The 24,815-nt window shown below is 46.7% G+C and overlaps 1 protein-coding gene and 1 long non-coding RNA gene across 2 annotated transcripts in view; one reads left to right on the top strand and one right to left on the bottom strand.

Moving 5' to 3' along the window:
• LOC140400030 (histone H2B-like) overlaps window positions 1–24,815 on the top strand; it is a 75,258-nt gene that overhangs the window by 48,220 nt on the left and 2,223 nt on the right. Inside the window, exon 2 of the mRNA XM_072489517.1 lies at window positions 3,399–3,473. The gene's annotated coding sequence lies outside the window, so the exon portion shown is untranslated. The remainder of the gene's footprint in view (window positions 1–3,398; window positions 3,474–24,815) is intronic.
• On the bottom strand, window positions 3,429–24,708 carry LOC140400031 (uncharacterized). Its single transcript, XR_011937987.1, has 2 exons — window positions 24,606–24,708; window positions 3,429–3,700 (listed from the first exon to the last, which is right to left on the bottom strand). It is a non-coding gene; the product is annotated as an uncharacterized lncRNA (long non-coding RNA).

The following is a 24,815-nucleotide window of genomic DNA, read 5'->3' as shown; positions in this document are numbered from 1 at the left end:
AGTTCTACTATTCAATGTCTATTCCCTACCGGCATTAGACCGTCCAAAATGCATTATCTCACATTTGTCCGGATTAAACTCCATCTGTCATCTCTCCGCCTAAGTCTCCAAACAATCTAAATCCTGCTGTATCCTCTGACAGTCATCATCACTACCGCAATTCCAACAACCTTTGTGTCATCTGCAAACTTACTAATCAGACCAGTTACATTTTCCTCCCAATCATTTATATATACTACGAACAGCAAAGGTCCCAGCACTGATCCCTGCGGAACACCACTAGTCACAGCACTCCAATTAGAAAAGCATCCTTCCATTTCCACTCTCTGCCTTTATGACCTAGCCAGTTCTGTATCCACTTTGCCAGCTCACCCCTGATACCATGTGACTTCACCTTTTGTACCAGTCTACCATGAGGGACCTTTGACAAGGCCTTACTGAAGTCATTATAGACAACATCCACTGCTCTACCTGCAGCAATCATCTTTGTGACCTCTTCGGAAAACTCTATCAAGTTAGTGAGACATGAACTCCCCTTCACAAAACCATGCTGCCTCCCACTAATATGTCCATTTGGATAGAGAGTGAACCAGGAGAGTGAGTGAACCAGGGGAGTGAGTGAACCAGGGGAGCGAGTGAACCAGGGGAGCGAGTGAACCAGGGGAGCGAGTGAACCAGGAGAGCGAGTGAACCAGGGGAGCGAGTGAACCAGGGGAGCGAGTGAACCAGGGGAGCGAGTGAACCAGGGGAGCGAGTGAACCAGGGGAGCGAGTGAACCAGGGGAGCGAGTGAACCAGGGGAGCGAGTGAACCAGGGGAGCGAGTGAACCAGGGGAGCGAGTGAACCAGGGGAGCGAGTGAACCAGGGGAGCGAGTGAACCAGGGGAGCGAGTGAACCAGGGGAGCGAGTGAACCAGGGGAGCGAGTGAACCAGGAGAGCGAGTGAACCAGGAGAGCGAGTGAACCAGGAGAGCGAGTGAACCAGGAGAGCGAGTGAACCAGGAGAGCGAGTGAACCAGGAGAGCGAGTGAACCAGGAGAGCGAGTGAACCAGGAGAGCGAGTGAACCAGGGGAGCGAGTGAACCAGGAGAGCGAGTGAACCAGGGGAGCGAGTGAACCAGGGGAGCGAGTGAACCAGGGGAGTGAGTGAACCAGGGGGTTGAGTGAACCAGGGGGTTGAGTGAACCAGGGGGTTGAGTGAACCAGGAGAGTGAGTGAACCAGGAGAGTGAGTGAACCAGGAGAGTGAGTGAACCAGGGGAGTGAGTGAACCAGGGGAGTGAGTGAACCAGGAGAGTGAGTGAACCAGGGGATATAGTGAACCAGGAGAGTGAGTGAACCAGGAGAGCGAGTGAACCAGGAGAGCGAGTGAACCAGGAGAGCGAGTGAACCAGGGGAGCGAGTGAACCAGGGGAGCGCGTGAACCAGGGGAGCGCGTGAACCAGGGGAGCGCGTGAACCAGGGGAGCGCGTGAACCAGGGGAGCGCGTGAACCAGGGGAGCGCGTGAACCAGGGGAGCGCGTGAACCAGGGGAGCGCGTGAACCAGGGGAGCGCGTGAACCAGGGGAGCGCGTGAACCAGGGGAGCGCGTGAACCAGAGGAATGAGTGAACCAGGGAAGTGAGTGAACCAGGGAAGTGAGAGAACCAGGGGAGTGAACCAGGGAAGTGAGTGAACCAGGGGAGTGAGTGAACCAGGTGAGTGAGTGAACCAGGGTAGTGAGTGAACCAGCGGAGTGAGTGAACCAGGGGATTGAGTGAACCAGGGGAGTGAGTGAACCCAGAGGTGGAACAGTGGTTCGCACTGCTGCCTCACTGTGCCAGGGACCTGGGTTCAATTCTAGCATTGGGTGACTGCCTGTATGGCGTTTGCATGTTCTCCCCGTGTGTGTAGGTGGGTTTCCTCCGGGTGCTCCGATATCCTCCCACAGGCCATAGATGTGCAGGTTTGGTGGGTCGGCATTGCTGAATTCCCGCTGTGTCCAAGGGTGTGTCGGTTCAGTGGGGTTACGGGTTTATGGGGATAAGGCGGCGAGTGGGCGGAGCTGGGGCGCTCTTTCAGAGGGTCGCTGCAGACTCGATGGGCCGAATTGCCTCCTTCACACTGTAGTAATTCTGTGGTTCAGTAGAATGGTAGTTTGCAGAAAGTGTGAGTTTGAGGGGCTGAGTGACAGTGTAATAACAAACAAGCTGCAGGCAATGACTGCAAATTGAATCTCTCATTGGGACAAACACACAGCTACAAAGGTGATTGGTTGAGCCCGAGGGCGCAGGGCCACTTGCAGCCACACACACAGTCCCCCCAACACGGGCTCTATAGGAGGTTTTGCCCGATATGTAATGACAGTGAAAAGGGGAATATTCCCATTGATTCTCAATGCTGAATTGCGGCGGGGATGTGCGCATGCCCGGTGTAACCCCGCCCCTGCTTGTCGTCATTCTGAGATTGGGAGCGCATGCGCAGCCCCTCCCCCACACTCTCCATTTGGTCAGTGAGTGGAATCGCTTTGTTGAAACTGAGGGAAATGTCAATGTCAGCGCCCAGGTCAGCGAGGAAACAGCGTTCTCACTGCAGCAACACCTCCATCTGGGAGTGTGAGCAAAGAGGCTCAGAGATCATTACTGACTCGGGGGGAGTTCAGGGAGAATCGGGGGCTGTTTGCAAGAGGCGCAGCGGAGCACGATCTTGTGCCGGGACTTGGAGTGAACGGGGGGGGGGCGTGGAGGGAGAGCTCTTTCTGGGCCTGTCTTATTGTCTGATTCTGGGTTAGAATTTGGAGAGTATTTTCTTTCTTTTACTGATTGGGGGCAGCACGGTGGCATCGTGGTTAGCACGGTTGCTTCACAGCTCTAGGGTCCCAGGTTCGAATCCCGGCTTGGTCACTGTCTGTGCGGAGTCTGCACATTCTCCCCGTATCTGCGTGGGTTTCCTCCGGGTGCTCCAGTTTCCTCCCACAGTCAGATGTGCGGGTTAGGTGGAATGGCCATGATAAATTGCACTTAGTGTCCAACACTGTCCAACAGCGCACATGGGCTGGTTTCGCACACTGGGCTAAATCGCTGGCTTTTAAAGCAGACCAAGTGCAGGCCAGCAGCACGGTTCAGTTCCCGTACCAGCCTCCCCGAACAGGCGCTGGAATGTGGCGACTAGGGGCTTTTCACAGTAACTTCATTTAAAGCCAATTTGTGACAATAAGCGATTTTCTTTTCATTTCACATGGTTAGGTGGGGTTACTGGGTAAGGGTGGAGGCGTGGAACACTCTTTACAAAGATGGGCTCGATGGACCGAATGGCCTCCTTTTGCACTATAAATTCTGTGATTATCAGTTGAAAGAATAGACTGATCTATCATTGGCCTCATCTGACCCTGATTTACAAGAGATATGCTTTCTTCCCCCTAGTTCAACAGATGAAGAAATGAGTTCCAAGAACAAGATGATGATTCCTCATGTGCCGCCATCTCCTTCTAACTGACAGTAAGTACAATATTAATCCAACATTGCAGAGACACAGACACAACATCAACTCCACCATCACAGAGAACAGAAGCAGTCACACTCACATTGACCTCAAGTCCCAGATAAACATGTCCAATCCAACAGTGATACACGAGAGGGCAGGTGGGATAATTTTCCACAATTCGTCCTCCCTCCCTCCATATCATGGAACGTTGGATCAACTTGTTCTGATAACAGCTTTTCATCTGTAAAGTAACCAGTATAGTATTAATTAGGTATAGATTCAGCAATCAATGTGGATGTAATCCATTTGCACTTTTTTTGCACCTTAGTGCAAAATACATAATAATAATCGCTTCTTGTCACAAGTAAGCTTCAATGAAGTTACTGTGAAAAGCCCCTAGTCGCCACATTCTGGCACCTGTTCGGGGTGGCAGTTACGGGATTGAACCCGCGCTGCTGGCCTTCTTCTGCATTACAAGCCAGTTGTTTAGCCCACTGTGCTAAACCAGTCCCTGGTTTATCTCGAACGATCTCCGATATAACGGTACAGTGTCATTTTCATGAGACGTGGATACAGATCATTTGTTATATCAATATTATCACTAAAAGTAATAATGGAAGATCAATATTGAACCAAAAGTTCACCATTAACTCAGAACAGATATTGACAAGAACAGAAAACACAATAAAATCATGCTCATCAGAGAGGTGGACAGATAGAGATTAAACCCAGAATCCTCTAACAGAGATAGACAGCTACAAATGCAAGCACACAGAACAGAGGCAGAGAGTTATAGAATCAAATTGATTTTTCACTAACACATGACCCATAACAGAGACAGACAGCTACAGTGGAAAACACACACTCTCACACACATTCAGACACCAACAACTGAGCAGAAAGCAGTAAAATATGCCATAGATCATACACAGACAGTGAGGGTAAAACACACTCACACATTCTCCCACAGTAAGCAGTAAAATATGCATTATCTATTACAGAGAGACAGTGAGGGTAAAACACACACTCATATTTTCTTATGCACATGTTCACTCACAAGTAACTTAGCAGTAAGCACTACATAAGCATTATATATCGCAGAGTCTGAGGGTGAAACACACACACACCAATCACTGAGCATTAAGCAGTAAAATATGTTATATAGAGCACAGAGTAACAGTGAGGTTTATACACACTCACTCACACTCTTTCTCTCATACACTCTCTCTCTCACGCACACACCCATGCACTGTCTCTCCCACAGACACTCACAAATCCAGAACATAGTAGTAATCAATAAAATATTAATTATATATCACAGAGAGACAGTGAGGTTAATACACACGCACTCACTCACTCTCTCTCTCTCTCTCACACACCAGTCACTGAGCAGGAAGCAATTAAATATGTGACATATATCACAGAGATACAGTGAGGGTAAAACATGCACTCACACTCTCTCTCACATGCACACTCTCTCGCCAACACACCAGTCACTGAGCAGTAAGCAATAAAGTATGCGATATATACCACAGAGATACAGTGAGGGTAAAATATGCATTCACTCTCTCACTCACACGCGCTCACTCAGACAGTCACACAGCAGTAACTGAGCAGTAAGCTGTACAATATGTGTTATACATCATAGAGAGACAGTGAGGGTAAATCACACACTCGCGCTGTCTCTCACACACTGTCTCACATTTTACTGCTTACTGAGCAGTAAAATATTTGTTACATATCAGAGAGAAACAGTGAGGGTAACACACACACACACACTCTGTCTCTTGCACACACTCTCAGACACAGTCACACACACTCACAAACACTCTCTCTCTCATAGAAACCCTACAGTGCAGAAGGAGACCATTCAACCCATCGTGTCTGCATTGACCCTCTGAATGAGCACGCCACGCTAAGACCAATCTCCCACCCTCTCCTTGTAACCCCACCGAGGGTCAGTTTAGCATATCCAAACCCCATAACTTGCATATCTTTGGACTGTGGGAGGAAACCGGAGGAAACCCAAACAGACACGGAAGAATGTACAAACTCCACACAGTCGCCCGAAGTCGGAATCGAACCCAGGTCTCTGAAGCTGTCAGGCAGCAGTGCTTACCACTGTGCTACCCTGCTGCCCATCAGCAGCACATCCACTTTTCACCCTGTTGCTCTCTCACGCACATACACAAACACTCACTATCCCTCACACATACAGACTCTCCCTCACACACACTCTCACTCCCTCACACACACACTACCTCACACACACTGTCACTAACACTCACTATCTTACTCGCACACTTTCACTCACACTCACTATCTCACTCACACGCTCTGTCACACTCCTTCCCTCTCACTCACACACTCTCGCTCACACTCACTCCCTCACACACACTCGGACTGACACTCACTATCTCACTCACACACTTTCGCTCACAGTCACTATCTCACTCACACACTCTCACTCACTCCCTCTCACACACACACTCTCTCTTGCACACTATCTCACTCACACACTCACACATACTCACTCCCTCTCACACACACTCACTCCCTCTCACACACACTCACTCCCTCTCACACACACACCATCTCACTCTCACTCTCATTTATGCTCACTATCTCGCACATTATCTCACTCCCTCTCACACATACTATCTCACGCACACACACGCTATTTACTGAGCAATAAGCTGTATAATATTTGTGATGTATCACAGAGAAACAAAGAGGGCAAAACACACACACAACTGTCACACACACTTACGCTCTCTCTCACACAAAGATGCTGCTTCTCTCTCTCACACACTCTCTCTCTCACACACACTCAGTCACTCTCACTCACACACATACCAGTCACTGAGCAGTAAGCAGTTAAATATGTGATATATATCGCAGATACATAGTGAGGGTAAAACACACACACACACCTGTAAGAGTAAAATATGTGTTATATATCACAAATACATAGTGAGGGTAAAACACACACACACACCTGTAAGAGTAAAATATGTGTTATATATCACAGATAAATAGTGAGGGTAAAACACACACACACCTGTAAGAGTAAAATATGTGTTATATATCACAGATACATAGTGAGGGTAAAACTCACACACACCTGTAAGAGTAAAATATGTGTTATATATCACAGATACATAGTGAGGGTAAAACACACACACACACCTGTAAGAGTAAAATATGTGTTATATATCACAGATACATAGTGAGGGTAAAACACACACACACCTGTAAGAGTAAATACTGTGTTATATATCACAGATACATAGTGAGGGTAAAACACACACACACCTGTAAGAGTAAAATATGTGTTATATATCACAGATACACAGTGAGGGTAAAACACACACACACCTGTAACAGTAAAATATGTGTTATATAATCACAGATACATAGTGAGGGTAAAACTCACACACACACCTGTAAGAGTAAAATATGTGTTATATATCACAGATACATAGTGAGGGTAAAACACACACACCTGTAAGAGTAAAATATGTGTTATATATCACAGATACATAGTGAGGGTAAAACACACACACACCTGTAAGAGTAAAATATGTGTTATATATCACAGATATATAGTGAGGGTAAAACACACACACACCTGTAAGAGTAAAATATGTGTTATATATCACAGATACATAGTGAGGGTAAAACACACACACACACTTGTCAGAGTAAAATATGTGTTATATATCACAGATACATAGTGAGGGTAAAACACACACACACCTGTAAGAGTAAAATATGTGTTATATATCACAGATACATAGTGAGGTTAAAACTCACACACACCTGTAAGAGTAAATAATGTGTTATATATCAAAGAGAGACAGTGGGGGAAAATACACACAGGCTCACACACACACAATCTCATACAAACTCACACCCCAGTAACAGAGCAGCAATCACTAACATATGTGTTATATATCAAAGACAGTGAGGGTAAAACTGACAGCCAAACTCACTCACACACACACACACACACACACACACACACACACACACACACAACAATAACTGAGCAGTAAGCAGTAAAATGTTATATATCATAGAAACAATGAGGATAATACTCACACTCTCTCACTTACCCACTCTCACTCACCAGTAAATGAACAGTAAGCAGTACAATATGTGTCCTATATCACAGAGAGATATGGAGGGTCAAACACACTCTCACACACCAGTACCTCTGTGAATCAATCTTATCATAAACTTTCTTGTCACAAGTAGGCTTACATTAACACTGCAATGAAGTACCTGTGAAAATCCCCTAGTCGCCACATTCTGGCACCTGTTTGGGTACACGGAGGGGGAATTCAGAATGTCCAAATTACCTAGCAGCATGCCTTTCGGGACAATCGACCCATGAGCGCGTGCAGTAACCTCACTGTCTCTCTGTGATATATAATGTAATATTCCACTGCTTATTGCTCAGTTACTGGTGTGAGGGAGTGTGAGTGTGTGTGTGTGTGTGTGTGTGTGTGTGAGAGAGAGAGAGTATGTGATTATGTGTGTACCCTCACTGTCTCTCTCTGCTTTATAACTCATATATTTCACTCTCTCCCGCATTCTCTCTCTCACACACTCGTACACTATCTCATTCACACACACCAGTAACTAAGCGGTAAAATATGAATTATATATCGCAGAGAGACAGTGAGGGTAAAACACACACTCACACTCTATTTCTCTGGCAAACACTAACTCTCACACACACTCACGCTCTCTCTCACTCTCTCGCTCTCTCTCTCACTGACTCTCTCTCTCTCACACACACACACACCAGTCACTGAGCAGTAAGCAGTTAAATATGCGCTATATATCACAGAGGGACAGTGAGGGTAAAACACACACTCGCACATCAGTAACTGAGCAGTAAAATATGTGTTATATATCAACAGAGACAATGAAGGTACTCACACCAGAGACACACACACAGATTATTTCTCACACTCATACACTCACACACACACAGTGACACATTCAGAGGTGAGGGTAAAACATACACTCACACTCTATTTCTCTGGCAAACACTAACTCTCACACACACTCACACTCTTGCTCCCTCTCTCACAGACTCTCACACACACCAGTCACTGAGCAGTAAGCAGTTAAATATGTGTTATATATCGCAGAGGGACAGTGAGGGTAAAACACACTCTCTCCACTCTCACACTTAAGTAACTGAGCAGTAAGCAGTAAAATATATTATATATGATAGCCAGATAGTGAGGATAAACACGCACTCCCACACCAGTAACTGAGCAGTAAAATATGTGAAATATCAGAGACAATGAAGGCAAAACACACACACTCACAAGCAGACTATATCTCATACTCATACACTCTTGCACACACAGTGACACATTCTCTCGCACACACTCACACATACTCTGATATTCACACACACTTTGACACAAGAGTAACTGAGCAGTAAGCAGTAAAATATGCATCATATATCACAGAGACCGTGATGGTAAAACACACTCTCACTCTCTCGCACACACACACACACACACACACACACACACACACACACACACCGGTAACTGAGCAGCAACAGCAAAATATGTTATATATATCAAATAGTGACAATGTCAAATACACATAGGCTCACTCGCTCACACACGCACTCCCTCACACGCACTCCCTCACACGCACTCCCTCACACGCACTCCCTCACACGCACTCCCTCACACGCACTCCCTCACACGCACGCACTCGCACACGCGCGGACTCGCTCACGCACCCACTCCCCCTCTCACGCACCCACTCCCCCTCTCACGCACCCACTCCCCCTCTCACGCACCCACTCCCCCTCTCACGCACCCACTCCCCCTCTCACGCACCCACTCCCCCTCTCACGCACCCACTCCCCCTCTCACGCACCCACTCCCCCTCTCACGCACCCACTCCCCCTCTCACGCACCCACTCCCCCTCTCACGCACCCACTCCCCCTCTCACGCACCCACTCCCCCTCTCACGCACCCACTCCCCCTCTCACGCACCCACTCCCCCTCTCACGCACCCACTCCCCCTCTCACGCACCCACTCCCCCTCTCACGCACCCACTCCCCCTCTCTCTCACCCACTCCCTCTCTCTCTCTCTCACGCACCCACTCTCTCTCTCTCTCACACCCTCTCAAACATACCTGTAACTGAATGGCAGACACTAATATATGCATTATATATCACAGAGGCAGTGAGGAGAAAACTGACACCCACGTGCACACACTTCTGCTCACACTCTCTATCACACACTCACTCACACACCGCACTCCAGGAACTGAACAGTAAGCTGTAAAATATGTGTTATACTTCACTGAGAGTCTCACACACACTCTCACTCACACACACACTTACACACCATTAACTGAGCAGTAAGCTGTAAAATATTTGTTGTATCTCACCGCGAAACAATGACGCAAAACACATCCTCACACTCTCACTCGATCATACAAACACTATCTCTCACGCGCACTCAGGCTCTCTCACGCACGCTCAGGCTCTCTCACGCACGCTCAGGCTCTCTCACGCACGCTCAGGCTCTCTCACGCACGCTCAGGCTCTCTCACGCACGCTCAGGCTCTCTCACGCACGCTCAGGCTCTCTCACGCACACCCAGGCTCTCTCACGCACACCCAGGCTCTCTCTCGCACGCCCAGGCTCTCTCTCGCACGCCCAGGCTCTCTCTCACATGCCCAGGCTCTCTCACGCACGCTCAGGCTCTCTCACGCACGCCCAGGCTCTCTCTCTCACACACACAAGTCACTGAGCATTAAGCAGTTAAATATGCGTTTGTATCGCAGAGGGACAGTGAGGGTAAAACACACTCTCGCCACTCTCACACTTCAGTAACTGAGCAGTAAGCAGTAAAATATGTTATATATCACAGAGAGACAATGACGGTAAAGCACACACATACTCTCTCCCCTCACACTCCTGAAGACTATTTCTCACACTCACACACTCTGTCATATGGACTGACACACACTCTTGCACACAGTCCCTCACACACTCTCAGACTCTCACATATTCACACACTTTCTGATACTCACAAACTCTCTGACACAACAATATCTGAGTAATAAGTAGTAAAATATGCATCATACATCAAAGAGAGACAATGAGGATAAAATACACATAAGTGCACTCTCTCACAAACACACATACATGCTCGCACACACATTCTCACACATACACACTTTCACACACACATGCACACTTATTCTCACACACATGCTCTCTCACACACATGCGCTGTCTCTCTCTCTCTCACACACATGCTCTCACATACCAGTAATGAGCAGCAGACACTAATATATGCATTATATATCACTGAGACAATGAGGGGAAAACTGACACACACACACACACACACAAACGTTCGCTCTCACACTCACACTCTCTCTCACACTCACACTCTCTCACACACACACTGAAAGTAAGCAGTAAAATATGTGTTATGTATCAATGAGAGACAGTGAGGGTAATACACACTTTCGCACACATTCATGCAGACTCTCTCGCACACACGAACACACACTTACTCATCAATATCTGATCAGTAAGCAGTAGAATATGTGTTATATATCATAGAGTGACATTGAAAATAAAACACACGCACACATACTCACATTCTCTCACTCTGACACACCAGTAACTGAGCAGGAAGCAGTAAAATATGCATTATATATCACAGGGACATTGAGGATAAAACTTACACACACACAAACCGCTAACTGAGCACTAAACTGTAAGTATGCATTATATATCACAGCGAGATTGGGAGTCTGACGAACAAGGCAGATGAAGTGAGAATCTGGGGTTTGATGTATTTGCTGTCACTGAATCACGGTTGGGAGAGGGGAAGGATTGGGAGCTCAATATTCCGGCATATAGGATCTCCAGGAGAGATCGGGCAGGAGGTAAAAGGGGCGGGGGTGTCACAATTTTGATCAGGGAATGAATGACATCAGTAAGGAGAGACGGCATCTAAGAAGGCTCTTCAACTGAAGCCAAATGGGTATATCTTAAAAACCAAAAAGGAGCAATCACATTACTGGAGTGTTCTATAGTCCCCTAACCATCCGAAAGATATAGAAGAGCAAATATGTAGACAAATTTCAGAGAAGTGGCAAAGTAATAGGAGTGTGATAGTGGGATCAGTGGGGGATTCCAACTTCCCCAATATGAACTGGTGTAGTCATAGTGTGAAAGTTTAGAGGGAGCGGAATTCTTAAAATGCATCCATGAGAACTTTTTAAGCCAGTACGTAGAAGGACAGACAAGAGAGGAGCGGTCTTGGACTTCATTTTCAGTAACAAAGCTGGACAAGTGGTTGAAGTATCGTTGGGGGAGCATTTTGCAGACCGTGATCATAATTCATTAAGTGCAAGATAGTTCTGGAAAAGGACATGGATGGACCTCAGATCAAAGTTCACAAATGGAGGAAGGCTGATTTTAATAAGATCAGATATGATTTGGCCAGAGTGGATCGGGAGCAGACACCTTTCGGTAAATCTGTGACAGAACAGTGGGACACATTCAACAAGGAAATAGGGAGAGTACACGGCCAACATGTTCCAATCAAGAAAAGGGTGAGACCAACAAATCCAGTCAACCATGTATATTGAGGGATATACAGCGTTGGATAAGTAGAAAAGGGGGGGGCCTGTGGGAGATATCGAGGGCTCAAAACAGCAGAAGCGTCACAGGTGTACAGAATGTGCAAGAGGGAACTTAAAACGGAAATTAGGAGAGGAAAAAGGAGACGTGAAAGGATACTTGCAGGTAAAATTAAGTTGTTTTACAAGTAACCACTCAGGTTAGACTGATTGGTCTGTAGTTTCCTGGTTTATCCTTTCCTCCCTTCTTCAATAATGGTACCACCTTGGCAATCCTCCAGTCCGCCAGCGCCTCTCCTGTGGCCAGAGAGGAATTGAAAATTATTGCCAGTGTCCCTGCTATTTCCTCACTCAGCAGCCTGGGATACATTTCATCTGGCCCTGGAGCTTTGTCTACTTTGAAGCCTCCCACTCAGAACCTCCTCTCTGTCTATATTAATCTCTTTAGCTTTATGACAGTCCTTCTCCCTGATTTCTATACCCACACTGTCCTTCTCACGGGTGAACACTGACACAAAATACTCATTTTAAACCCTACCTACATCCTCCGGTTCCACACACAAGTTACCACTGTGCTCTGTCATGGGCCCTACTCTGTACCGAATTATCATTTTACCTTTAATGTGGAAACTATTGGAAGCAATTCTGAGACACAGAATTAATCTGCATTTGTAGTGGCAGGGATTAATCAGGAACAGTCAGCATGGTTTTGTTCAGGGGAGGACATGGCTGACCAACTTGATTGAATTTTTTTTAAAGAGGTGAACAGGTGTGTAGATGAGCGAAATGCATTTTGACGTAGTCTACTTGGACTTCAGCAAGGCTTTTCATCAGGTCCCACATGGGAGACTGATAGCGAAGGTCAGTTTCTATGGGACATAAGGAAATTTGGCAAATTGGATCCAAAATTGGCTGAGTGGTAGGAAGCAGAGGCAGTTGGTGGAGGAGTGTTTTTCTGACTGGAAGACTGTGTCCAGTGGTTTCCCACAGGGATCAGTGTTGAGGCCCTTGCTGTTTGTGGTTGATACAAATGCTTTAGATATGAATATAGGAGGGTTGATCAGTAAGTTTGCAGATGATATGAAATTTGGTGGGGTGGTAATTGTTGAGGAGGACAGCCTCCGAATACAGGAGGACACAGATGGACTGATCAGTGGCAAATGGAATTCAATCTGGAAGAGATGCAGTTGGGCAGGACAAACAAGACAAGAGAATACATGATAAATGGCAGGACGCTGGGAGGCACGAAGGACCGGAGGAATCTTGGTGTGCATGTACACCAGTACCTTAACATAGAACAGTTGGATACAATGGTTAAGAAAGCCTTTGGCAGTGTGTATCAAACTTTTTAACCGGGGTCCCATTTTTACCAACCTCCCATCCTTCGGGACCCACGCTGGGCGGCCTTTGCGACCATCGCGGCTGATCTTCACGGCCCACCATTTTCACTTGACTTTAATGTGACAGGTGAGCCTGCTTGGTCCCCACGATCTCACTTGCTTTGTTATTCAATGTTACATTTCTGATAATGACTCCAGCTGGTGATTTAAGATCTCACTGCATCCACTGAAAAAATTACAGAGGTTTGTCCTCGAACTCGCCCTGCTTAGTCTTCAAACGTCTTTGACATTTTGAGGGTTTTAAACTTTCATTTGCCAGTAATTCCCTGCATGTAACACCCATGAAATTTGACTCCTGATTGCAGTGGCACAATTTATAAACCCACCCCTCAAATAATCATCATTGTGCTGCTTTGTTCCTGTTTTCAGCTTCTTCATGGGTTGTTCACCAGAGGCCCTGGAGTTCACTCCAGCACTGCTGGCAGCTGCAAAATGGAGGAATCTCACTCGCGCCCAGAACACGTGATGTCAGCGTACGGGGCGTGTGACCTGCTCGCTGGCGCCGCCTCCGGTGGGAGGAGTCCAGAATTTGCTGGTAAAAACTGGCCCGGGACAACGCACTGACATCAGGAGGAGCCAGTCCAACTTGCTGAGCTCCGGACCTGCGCACTACTTGACAAGGCAGGCATGCGCGGAATGGCCGACAATCTCAAACGGCCATCACGGTCGGCATTTGTAAACACTAGACGTGACCATTGGCCATTCCTCCCGCGATCTGCATCACCAGCACCCTCCTGAAACCTGCCAGAGATCCACCCACAGGTCACGACTCTGAGCTTGAAAACCCCGGGCCTGTGCTATCCTTGTCTCTATTAGCCGAGGCACAGAGTTTAAGAACAGGCAGGTTATGATGGAACTGTATAAAACATTGGTTAGGCCTCAGCTGAGTAATACGCACATTCACACTGTATCACAGAGTGAGTAAATCCCGCACTCACACAATGTATCAGAGAGTGAGTAAATCCCACACTCACACACTGTATCAGAGAGAGTAAATCCCACACTCACACACTGTATCACCGAGTGAGTAAATCCCACACTCACACACTGTATCAGAGAGAGAGTAAATTCCACACTCACACACTGTATCAGAGAGAGTAAATCCCACACTCACACACTGTATCAGAGAGTGAGTAAATCCCACACTCACACAATGTATCAGAGAGAGAGTAAATTCCACACACACTCACTGTATCAGAGAGAGTAAATCCCACACTCACACACTGTATCAGAGTGAGTAAATCCCATACTCACACACTATATCAGAGAGTGAGTAAATCCCACACACACTGTATCAGAGTGAGTAAATCCCACACTCACACACTGTATCAGAGAGTGAGTGAATCTCACACTCACACACTGTATCAGAGAGTGAGTAAATCCCACACTCACACTGTATCAGAGAGAGAGTAAATCCCACACTCACACACTGTATCAGAGAGTGAGTAAATCCCACACTCACACAATGTATCAGAGAGTGAGTAAATCCCACACTCACACACTGTATCAGAGAGTGAGTGAATCTCACACTCACACACTGTATCAGAGAGTGAGTAAATCCCACACTCACACACTGTATCAGAGAGTGAGTAAATCCCACTCACACACTGTATCAGAGAGTGAGTAAATCCCACACTCACACTGTATCAGAGAGAGAGTAAATCCCACACTCTCACACTGTATCAGAGAGTGAGTAAATCCCACACACACACACTGTATCAGAGAGTGAGTAAATCCCACTCACACACTGTATCAGAGAGTGAGAAAATCCCACACTCACACACTGTATCAGAGAGTGAGTAAATCCCACACACACCCTGTATCAGAGAATGAGTAAATCCCACATTCACACACTGTATCAGAGAGTGAGTAAATCCCACACTCACACACTGTATCAGAGAGTGAGTAAATCCCACACTCACACACTGTATCAGAGAGTGAGTAAATCCCACACTCACACACTGTATCAGAGAGTGAGTAAATCCCACACTCACACACTGTATCAGAGAGTGAGTAAATCCCACACTCACATACTGTATCAGAGAGTGAGTAAATCCCACATTCACACACTGTATCAGAGAGTGAGTAAATCCCACACTCACACACTGTATCAGAGAATGAGTAAATCCCACATTCACACACTGTATCAGAGAGTGAGTAAATCCCACACTCACACACTGTATCAGAGAATGAGTAAATCCCACATTCACACACTGTATCAGAGAGTGAGTAAATCCCACACTCACACACAGTATCAGAGAGTGAGTAAATCCCACACTCAGACACTGTATCAGAGAGTGAGTAAATCCCACACTCTCACACTGTATCAGAGAGTGAGTAAATCCCACATTCACACACTGTATCAGAGAGTGAGTAAATCCCACATTCACACACTGTATCAGAGAGTGAGTAAATCCCACACACTCACACTGTATCAGAGAGTGAGTAAATCCCACTCACACACAGTATCAGAGAGTGAGAAAATCCCACACTCACACACTGTATCAGAGAGTGAGTAAATCCCCACACACCCTGTATCAGAGAATGAGTAAATCCCACATTCACACACTGTATCAGAGAGTGAGTAAATCCCACACTCACACACTGTATCAGAGAGTGAGTAAATCCCACACTCACACACTGTATCAGAGAGTGAGTAAATCCCACACTCACACCCTGTATCAGAGAATGAGTAAATCCCACATTCACACACTGTATCAGAGAGTGAGTGAATCCCACACTCACACTGTATCAGAGAGTGAGTGAATCCCACACACACACTTCTGGATAACTGGGGCTCTTTCTGGGGAAGGTGGGACCTCTACAGACAGGATGGTCTACATCTGAACCTGAGGGGCACAAATATCCTGGGGTGGAGATTTGTTAGTGCTCTTTGGGCGGGTTTAAACTAATGCAGCAGGGGCATGGGAACCTGGATTGTAGTTTTAGGGTAAGGGAGAATGAGAGTATAGAGGTCAGGAGCACAGATTTGACGTCGCAGGAGGGGGCCAGTGTTCAGGTAGGTGGTTTGAAGTGTGTCTACTTCAATGCCAGGAGTATACGAAACAAGGTAGGGGAACTGGCAGCATGGGTTGGTACCTGGGACTTCGATGTTGTGGCCATTTCGGAGACATGCATAGAGCAGGGACAGGAATGGATGTTGCAGGTTCCGGGGTTTAGGTGTTTTAGTAAGCTCAGAGAAGGAGGCAAAAGAGGGGGAGGTGTGGCGCTGCTAGTCAAGAGCAGTATTACGGTGGCGGAGAGGATGCTAAATGGGGACTCTTATTCCGAGGTAGTATGGGCTGAAGTTAGAAACAGGAAAGGAGAGGTCACCCTGTTGGGAGTTTTTTATAGGCCTCCTAATAGTTCTAGGGATGTAGAGGAAAGGATGGCGAAGATGATTCTGCATATGAGCGAAAGTAACAGGGTAGTTATTATGGGAGACTTTAACTTTCCAAATATTGACTGGAAAAGATATAGTTCGAGTACAATAGATGGGTCGTTTTTTGTACAGTGTGTGCAGGAGGGTTTCCTGAAACAATATGTTGACAGGCCAACAAGAGGCGAGGCCACATTGGATTTGGTTTTGGGTAATGAACCAGGCCAGGTGTTGGATTTGGAGGTAGGAGAGCACTTTGGGGACAGTGACCACAATTCGGTGACGTTTACGTTAATGATGGAAAGGGATAAGTATACACCGCAGGGCAACAGTTATAGCTGGGGGAAGGGCAATTATGATGCCATTAGACGTGACTTGGGGGGATAAGGTGGAGAAGTAGGCTGCAAGTGTTGGGCACACTGGACAAGTGGGGCTTGTTCAAGGATCAGCGACTGCGTGTTCTTGATAAGTATGCACCGGTCAGACAGGGAGGAAGGCGTCGAGCGAGGGAACCATGGTTTACCAAGGAAGTGGAATCTCTTGTTAAGAGGAAGAAGGAGGCCTATGTGAAGATGAAGTGTGAAGTTTCGGTTGGGGCGATGGATAGTTACAAGGTAGCGAGGAAGGATCTAAAGAGAGAGCTAAGACGAGCAAGGAGGGGACATGAGAAGTATTTGGCAGGAAGGATCAAGGAAAACCCAAATGCTTTCTATAGGTATGTCAGGAATAAGCAAATGACTAGGGAAAGAGTAGGACCAGTCAAGGACAGGGATGGGAAATTGTGTGTGGAGTCTGAAGAGATAGCCGAGATACTAAATGAATATTTTTCGTCAGTATTCACTCAGGAAAAAGATAATGTTGTGGAGGAGAATGCTGAGCCCCAGGCTAATAGAATAGATGGCATTGAGGTACGTAGGGAAGAGGTGTTGGCAATTCTGGACAGGCTGAAAATAGATAAGTCCCCGGGACCTGATGGGATTTATCCTAGGATTCTCTGGGAGGCCAGGGAAGAGATTGCTGGACCTTTGGCTTTGATTTTTATGTCATCATTGGCTACAGGAATAGTGCCAGAGGACTGGAGGACAGCAAATGTGGTCCCTTTGTTCAAAAAGGGGAGCAGAGACAACCCCGGCAACTATAGACCGGTGAGCCTCATGTCTGTAGTGGGTAAAGTCTTGGAGGGGATTATAAGAGAAAAGATTTATAATCATCTAGATAGGAATAATATGATCAGGGATAGTCAGCATGGCTTTGTGAAGGGTAGGTCATGCCTCACAAACCTTATTGAGTTCTTTGAGAAGGTGACTGAACAGGTAGACGAGGGTAGAGCAGTTGATGTGGTGTATATGGATTTCAGCAAAACGTTTGATAAAGTTCCCCACGGTAGGCTATTGCAAAAAATACAGAGGCTGGGGATTGAGGGTGATTTAGAGATGTGGATCAGAAATTGGCTCGCTGAAAGAAGACAGAGGATGGTGGTTGATGGGAAATGTTCAGAATGGAGTACAGTCACAAGTGGAGTACCACAAGGATCTGTTCTGGGGCCGTTGCTGTTTGTCATTTTTATCAGTGACCTAGAGGAAGGCGCAGAAGGGTGGGTGAGTAAATTTGCAGACGATACTAAAGTCGGTGGTGTTGTCGATCGTGTGGAAGGATGTAGCAGGTTACAGAGGGATATAGATAAGCTGCAGAGCTGGGCTGAGAGGTGGCAAATGGAGTTTAATGTAGAGAAGTGTGAGGTGATTCACTTTGGAAGGAATAACAGGAATGCGGAATATTTGGCTAATGGTAAAGTTCTTGAAAGTGTGGATGAGCAGAGGGATCTAGGTGTCCATGTACATAGATCCCTGAAAGTTGCCACCCAGGTTGATAGGGTTGTGAAGAAGGCCTATGGAGTGTTGGCCTTTATTGGTAGAGGGATTCAGTTCCGGAGTCGGGAGGTCATGTTGCAGCTGTACAGAACTCTGGTACGGCCGCATTTGGAGTATTGCTTACAGTTCTGTTCACCGCATTATAGGAAGGACGTGGAGGCTTTGGAGCGGGTGCAGAGGTGATTTACCAGGATGTTGCCTGGTATGGAGGGAAAATCTTATGAGGAAAGGCTGATGGACTTGAGGTTGTTTTCGTTGGAGAGAAGAAGGTTAAGAGGAGACTTAATAGGAGGCATACAAAATGATCAGGGGGTTGGATAGGGTGGACAGTGAGAGCCTTCTCCCGCGGATGGATATGGCTGGCACGAGGGGACATAACTTTAAACTGAGGGGTAATAGATATAGGACAGAGGTCAGAGGTAGGTTCTTTACGCAAAGAGTAGTGAGGCCGTGGAATGCCCTACCTGCTACAGTAGTGAACTCGCCAACATTGAGGGCATTTAAAAGTTTATTGGATAAACATATGGATGATAATGGCATAGTATAGGTTAGATGGCTTTTGTTTCGGTGCAACATCATGGGCCGAAGGGCCTGTACTGCGCTGTATTGTTCAATGTTCTATGTTCTATGTATCAGAGAGTGAGTAAATCCCACACTCACACACTGTATCAGAGAGTGAGTAAATCCCACACTCACACTGTATCAGAGAGTGAGTGAATCCCACACTCGCACTGTATCAGAGAGTGAGTGAATCCCACACTCACACACTGTATCAGAGTGAGTAAATCCCACACTCACACACTGTATCAGAGTGAGTAAATCCCACACTCACACTGTATCAGAGTGAGTAAATCACACATTCACACACTGTATCAGAGAGTGAGTGAATCCCACACTCACACACTGTATCAGAGAGTGAGTAAATCCCACACACACACACTGTATCAGAGTGAGTAAATCCCACACTCACACACTGTATCAGAGAGTGAGTAAATCCCACACTCACACACTGTATCAGAGAGTGAGTAAATCCCACACTCACACACTGTATCAGAGAGTGAGTAAATCCCACACTCACACACTGTATCAGAGTGTGAGTAAATCCCACACTCTCACACTGTCAGAGGGGGAGCAAATCCCACACTCACACACTTTAGAACATAGAACAGTACAGCACAGAACAGGCCCTTCGGCCCTCAATGTTGTGCTGAGCCTTATTGATAACCAAAATCAAGCTATCCCACACCCTGTCATTCTGGTGTGCTCCATGTGCCTATCCAATAAGCGCTTGTAAGTTCCTGAAGTGTCCGACTCCACTATCACAGCAGGCAGTCCATTCCACATCCTAACCACTCTCTGAGTAAAGAACCTACCTCGGACATCCCTCCTATATCTCCCACCCTGAACCTTATAGGTATGCCCCCTTGTAACAGCTACATCCACCCAAGGAAATAGTCTCTGAACGTCCGCTCTATCTATCCCCTTCATCATCATATAAACCTCTATTAAGTCGCCAGTCATCCTCCTCCACTCCAAAGCGAAAAGCCCTCGCTCGCTCAACCTTTCCTCATAAGACCTATCCTCCAAGCCAGGCATCATCCTGGTCAATCTCCTTTGCACCCTTTCCAATGCTTCCACACCCTTCCTGTAGTGAGGAGACCAGAACTGCACACAATACTCCAAATGTGGTCTCATCAGGGTCCTGTACAGTTGCAGCATAACCCCACGGCTCTTAAAGTCAAGCCCCCTGTTAATAACGACTAACACACTATAGGCCTTCTTCACGGCTCTGTCCACTTGAGTGGCAACCTTCAGAGATCTATGGACATGTACCCCAAGATTTCTCTGTTCCTCCACATCCCTCAGAACCCTGCCGTTGACCCTGTAATCCACATTCAAAATGAATCACCTCGCACTTATCAGGGTTAAACTCCATCTGACATTTTTCAGCACAGATCTACATCGTATCAATTTCTCTTTGCAGCCTACAACAGCCCTCCACCTAATCCACTACTCCACCAATCTTGGTGTCATCAGCAAATTGACTGACCCACCCGTCAGCCCCCTCCTCCAAGTCATTGATAAAAATCACAAATAGCAGAGGACCCAGCACTGATCTCTGTGGTACACGGCTGGTAACTGGTCTCCATCCTGAAAATCTTCCATCCACCACCCCTCGTCTTCTATGTGATAGCCAGTTACTTATCCAATTGGCCAAATTTCCCTCTTTCCCACACCTCCTTACTTTCTTCATGAGCCGACCATGGGGAACCTTATCAAACGCCTTACTAAAATCCATGTATACGACATCAACTGCTCTACCTTCATCTACACACCTAGTAACCTCCTCAAAGAATTCAATCAAATTTGTGAGGCAAGACTTACCCTTCACGAATCCGTGTTGACTATCCCGGATTAATCTGCATCTTTCCAAATGGTCATAAATCCTATCCTTCAGGACCTTTTCCATTACCTTACCGACCACCTAAGTAAGACTAACCGGCCTATAATTACCAGGATCATTCCTATTCCCTTTCTTGAACAGAGGAACAACATTCGCTGCTCTCCAGTCCTCTGGCATGGGCAGGGGCAGCACGGTAGCATAGTGGTTAGCACAATTGCTTCACAGCTCCAGGGTCCCAGGTTCGATTGCCGGCTTGGGTCACTGTCTGTGCGGAGTCGGCACGTTCTCCCCGTGTGTGCGTGGATTTCCTCTGGGTGCTCCGGTTTCCTCCCGAGTCCAAAGATGTGCAGGGGCTGGTTTACCACAGGGCTAAATCGCAGGCTTTTAAAGCAGACCCAGGCAGGCCAGCAGCACGGTTCAATTCCCGTACCAGCCTCCCTGAACAGGCATCGAAATGTGGCGACTAGGGGCTTTTCACAGTAACTTCATTTGAAGCCTACTTGTGACAATAAATGATTTTCATTTCATTTCATTTTCAGGTTAGGTGGATTGGACATGGTAAATTGCCCTCAGTGTCCAAAATTGGGGTTACTGGGTTATGGCGAGACGGTGGAGGTGTGGGCTTGGGTAGGGTGCTTTTTCCAATGGCCAGTGCAGACTCGATGGGCCGAATGGCCTCCTTCTGCACTGTAAAATCTATGTCAGTGGACACTATCAACGTGGACAATAGGGACCCAAAGATCAAAGGCTCTGCAATCTCATCCCTTGCCTCCCAAAGTATCCTAGGATATACCCCATCCGGCCCGAGGGACTTGTCGACCCTAAGGTTTTTCAAAATTGCTAAAACATTCTTCCTTAGAACATCTACCTCCTCCAGCCTACCCGCCTGTATCACACTCTCATCCTCAAAAACATGGCCCCTCTCCTTGGTGAACACTGAAGAAAAGTATTCATTCAACGCCTCTCCTATCTCTTCTGACTCCATGCACAGATTCCCACTACTGTCCTTGACCGGCGCTAACCTCACCCTGGTCATTCTTTTATTTCTCACATAAGAGTAAAAAGCCTTGGGGTTTTCCTTGATCCGATCCGCCAAGGACATCTCATGCACCCTCCTAGCACTCCTTGGCCCTTTCTTTAGGTTTTTCCTTGCTACCTTGTAACCCTCAAGTGACCCAACTGAACCTTGTTTCCTCATCCTTACATACGCCTCCTTTTTCCTCTTGACAAGCCATTCAACCTCTTTTGTGAACCATGGTTCCCTCACACAGCCATTTCCTCCCTGCCTGACAGGGACATATCTATCAAGGACACGCAGTATTTGTTCCTTGAACACGCTCCACTTTTCATTTGTGCCTTTCCCTGACAGTTTCTGTTCCCATCTTATGCTCCCTAATTCTTGCCTAATCGCATCACAATTACCCCTCCCCCAATTATAAACCTTGCCCTGCCGTATGGCCCTATCCCTCTCCATTGCAATAGCGAAAGACACCGAATTGTGGTCACTATCTCCAAAGTGCTCTCCCACAAACAAATCTAACACTTGGCCCGGTTCATTACCCAGTACCAAATCCAATGTGGCCCCACCTTTTGTCGGCCTATCCACATATTGTGTCAGGAAACTCTCCTGCACACACTGTACAAAAACTGCCCCAACCTATAGAGGTTCCAATCAATATTTGGAAAGTTAAAGTCAGCCATGACAACTACCCTGTGATCTCCACACCTATCCATAATCGGTTTTGCGATTTCTTCCTCCACATCTCTATTACTATTTGGGGGCCTATAGAAAACTCCTAACAACGTGACCGCTCCTTTCCTATTTCTAACTTCAGCCCATATTACCTCAGTAGGTAGATCCCCCTCGAACTGCCTTTCTGCAGCCGTTTAACTATCCTTGATTAACAATGCTACTCCTCCACCTCTTTTACCACCTTCCCTGCTCTTACTGAAACATCTAAACCCCGGAACTCCCAACAACCATTCCTGTCCCTGTTCGAACCATGTCTCCGTAATGCCCACAACATCGTAGTCCCAGGTACCAATCCTGCTCCAAGTTCACCGATCTTATTCCGGATGCTCCTTGCATTGAAGTAGACTCACTTCAACCCACCTTCTTGTCTGCCGGTACACGCCTGCGACCTTGATACCCTCCTCAGTATCTCACTACTCTCAACTCTGGCTTCTGGACTACAGCTTGTTTCCCGATCCCCCAGACAAATTAGTTTAAACACCCCTGAAGAGCCGGAGCAAATTTCCCTCCCAGGACATTGGTGCCCCTCTGGTTCAGGTGCAAACCGTCCTGTCTGTACAGGTCCCACCTTCCCCAGAATGTACTCCAATTATCCACGTAACTGATACCCTCCCTCCTACACCATCCCTGCAGCCACGTGTTTATCTGCACTCTCTGCCTGTTCCTCAACTCGCTAGCACGTGGCAGCGGCACAAACCAGAGATGACAACATGGTTTGTCGTGGCTCTCAGCTTCCACCCTAGCTCCCGGAATTCCTGTTTTAAATCCCCGACCCTTCTCTTACCTTTGTCGTTGGTACCGATGTGAACCGCCCAATTTCAATACAGGTAAAAATAAAAAATTTAGCCAGCAACCACTGCGCCCTGCACGATAACAGCAATCAGCTGTTATGGGCCCGCACAAACAATTTAAATCTTTACTCCTTACCCAGCAGTCACTCTGACCTCACTCCGACCGAATTCAGCTGCAAACCCCCAACAGTAAATTTTTAAAAATGTACTCCCCTTAACAAGCACTCACTCAGCAACCACTGCGCCCCACACGATAACAGATTTATATGAGACTGAGTAAATTCCACACTCACACACAGTATCAGAAAGTGAGCAAATCCCACACTCACACTGTATCAGAGAGTGAGTAAATCCCACACTCACGCACTGTATCTGAGAGTGAGTAAATCCCACACACACACTGTATCAGAGCGTGAGTAAATTCCACACTCACACACTGTATCAAAAACTGATCAAATCCCACACTCACACACTGTATCGGAGAGTGAGTAAATCCCACACTCATACACTGTATCGGAGAGTGAGTAAATCTCACACTCACACACTGTATCAGAGAGTGAGTAAATCCCACACTCACACACTGTACCATATAGTGAGTAAATCCCACTCACACAGAGTATCAGATAGTGAGTAAATCCCACACTCACACACTATATCAAAAGTTGAGCAAATCCCACACTATATCAGAAGTTGAGTAAATCCCACACTCTCACACTATCAGAGTGAGTAAATACCTCACTCACACACTGTATCAGAGTGTGTAAATCACACACTCAAACACTGTATGAGAGAGTGAGTAAATCCCTCACTCACACATTGTATCAGAGTGGTCTTTCCCCATTGCGCCTTGTGAGCAAATCCCACACTCTCACACATTACAAGACACTCACAGTTGCTGAAGGAATCCCAGACTGCCGCACAATCCCTCTCACCGACAGCTAGGTGACATTTCCCGGTGAATCTTTACACATTGACAAACTGGGACTGGAGACATTCTTTCTGAAATGGATTTCCTGTTTGTAGTAAGAAGGTTTCTGATTGGTGCAAAATCCTTAATCCGATTGGTCTGTTGTTATATCCAATCAAATAAACAGAACATA

This window comes from Scyliorhinus torazame, chromosome 24 (genome assembly GCF_047496885.1).
Source record: "Scyliorhinus torazame isolate Kashiwa2021f chromosome 24, sScyTor2.1, whole genome shotgun sequence".
NCBI lineage: Eukaryota > Metazoa > Chordata > Chondrichthyes > Carcharhiniformes > Scyliorhinidae > Scyliorhinus > Scyliorhinus torazame.
Note: the sequence above shows the minus strand (reverse complement) of the source record. Positions and strands in the feature narration are given on the sequence as shown.